Raw genomic sequence first — 3,037 nt, 5'->3', positions numbered from 1 at the left:
GCATATATATATCGGATATGTGTATACATACACAGACACACCTTAATCATAAGTGACATCTCTCGTCAATACTTGCGTGGCAGATTTTCTCAATATAAGTCATTTCATTTCTTGACTGCTACTTCTAATGAGAACTGATTTTGCATCCAAGGAAAATGGAATTCTTGATAACTTCAATCTTTTCTCTGCTATCATGATATTACCTATTGGTCCTGTTATGAGGATTTTGGTTTTATTTTCAGTGAGTTCCAATTAATATTGAAGGATACAGTCTTTGATTCCATCAGTGAGTGTTTTAATTCTTCCTTGATTTCCAGAAAGTAAGATTGTGCAATCTGCAAATAATATGTTAATAAACCTCCCTCCAATCCTGACTGCATTCTTCTTCACATAGTCCTGTTTCTTGGATTAGTTTCTCAGCATACAGATTAAATTAATATGGTGAATGCATACAATGCTAATGCACATCTTTCTCGATTTTAAAGCTTACTGCCTTTGCCTTTGGGATTAGCTAATCTCTCACCAGCTCCAGTAGGTCAGTGTCAGCCAGCCCTTCCTATTCCCAAGATCAGAGACCCACAGTACGCAGTAATTGCCCCAGGATTCTGTCTAAAGGTGGTCCTAATACTAGGCCCTCAGAGAGCCTCCAACAACTAGCCACAAGACCTCATCCTATAGTTCCCCTCTGTGCTAGCCACCCCTCTCCTCCATTCTCAGAATTTGCATCCTCCCTCCCCAGCCAAGAACAGAGTGACCACATTAGTCATCCCCTACCCCCAAGTCCTTGCCTGCCAGCTTGCATAACAATAGATAATTAGACACTAACTTTCAGCAAATGAAGAGCCCCTGGGATCTTTACCAATGACCAAATGCAGATCCTCAGTGCACAGCCTGCATAGCTTTACAGGAAAGAGCAGAGAGTGATACAGGAGTGCAGCCAGGGGAGAATTCAGATCAAGTAAGCCCCCAACCCACTCAGCTAATCTGGTCCCCTTTGCCTGGGTTATAGTGAGATAAAGCCCTATCAGGACACCCCACAAGCCCATTACAAAATTACAATTACAAAAAAATAAAGAAAAGAAAAGAAAGGCTTACAATTCCAGGCTGTACACTTCTGTGTTACTTTGAATGTAAGCCACTAGACACCTGATACATTAGCATAATGTTAACATAACAAGGCAGAGAGAACTCCAATCCCCAAACGATGCCTAGGATTTTAATATAACAAAACAGGAAAATCCAGGGACTGAAGCCACAGTCTAAACCCAAAACTGGCTCTACAAGTTTTGGACTCACAGAGTGTCATTAAAAGACTAAAAATTTTGGCCAGACAGTCCAGACCAAACCTAAGTCCACACTGCAGGTTCACCCCAACCCCACCCAGTGGCATACCTACAATCCGTGGCCTCAGCCCATCATTCAAGCACCCTATCATCACCGAACACTGAGTCTCTGTGACACCTTCTCAACACAAAAGTCTGACCTGCCACCATAGTAGTCCTCATACTATTTTTACCACTCACGCATAGAAAGAACTAAAGTCACCTCAGTCTCCAAGAATCATGATGTCCAGTTCTTTTAAAACGACATGCAGACAGCAATGTACTTCAACAATCTCAACAAGTAAACAAAATGCAACAGTGGAAGAAGTTCTAAACCTAACATTGCCCATAGAAGTAATAGATGTTCATCTGCAACAAAAATAAATCTTCAGAATGCTGCTTGGAGTGAGACAGGAAATTAGGGAAGCAATCAGATTAAGGACACAATGAAAGATGAGATGAAGTCCACCATAGAGGTGATGAAGGCCTACACCAAATGAAAATACAAGAATTAATGCATGACTGATCAGAAGTGAAAAACAAGGTAAACTCTAGCTAACCACACCAACACACTAGAAGAGGTGGAGAATCATACCAGCAATCTCGAGTACATACAGGCAAACTTCAACAAATGGGAAAGATTGTCAAACAAGATAATTGAAGAGGCGAAAGAAAACCTGAGAACAATTACAGATGCTAAAAAGAGGAACAATATTTTAAAAATTGGTCTTCCAGAACATGACACAAAGAAGAAGTCAACAACTACCGTTTATACTCTAGTACAAGCCAAGTTTTGCAGCACATTCTCTATGTTGTTTTTGTGGTAAAATTAGGTGCCTTGGGGGATATTCTGGTTGGCTTATACTAGACTGCATATGGTAACTTAGCAAGGGGTTTCCTGAAAGCAAACTTCCCCACCTTAATAAATGAGAATCAGACATTCATAGACGAAGCAGAGAGACCACCAATTAGACTAAATCCCAGGAAGAACTCTCCAGGGCACATAATAGTCAAATTATCCAATTTCAAGGAAAAAGGAAATTTTAAGAGCAGCAAGAAAAAATTTTAAGAGCAGCAATGGTCCTCAGGTAAGAATATCTTCAGACCTATCAGGAGATACCATGAAAAGGAGAAGAGGGTGGAGTAACATCTTTTGAAAGCTGAAAGATAAAAAGTGCCAAACTGAGAATCCTCTACCCTTCCAACCTATCTATTAAGATAGATGGTGAGGTAAGAGTCTTCCCCAAAAGGAAAAACGCAAAAAAAGTGACATAAGACACTCAACACTGCCGAAAACCCTAGCCAACTCACTGTAGTCTGAAGACCAACATCCACCAAGCACAAGCAGGGGACCAACATGTAGCACAACTCCATCTAGAAATCAACATGCTGAAAACTACCAAGATGGCATTGCCTCAAGGGGGAAAAGGGCAAGAATTAAGCCCTCCACATAAACACAGCACAATGATATGAAGGGAGACAAGAAAATTCCCAATACAAAAGGTATACGATGACAGCAATGAATCTACAGGTGGTAATAACTCTGAATGTCAATGGCCTGGACTCACCTGTTAAAACACAAAGAATAGCAGACTGGATCAGAAAACATAATCCATCAATTTGTTGTCTGGAAGATATCTTTTAAGCTCGCAGACAAAACTAGACTAAGAATAAAAGGCTGGGGGAAAATATACCAGGCAATCAGCAATGGAATT

The sequence above is a fragment of the Echinops telfairi genome, unplaced genomic scaffold (assembly GCF_000313985.2).
Source record: "Echinops telfairi isolate 266 unplaced genomic scaffold, ASM31398v2 ScPeMD7_3509;HRSCAF=4178, whole genome shotgun sequence".
NCBI classification, from domain to species: Eukaryota; Metazoa; Chordata; class Mammalia; order Afrosoricida; family Tenrecidae; genus Echinops; species Echinops telfairi.
Note: the sequence above shows the minus strand (reverse complement) of the source record.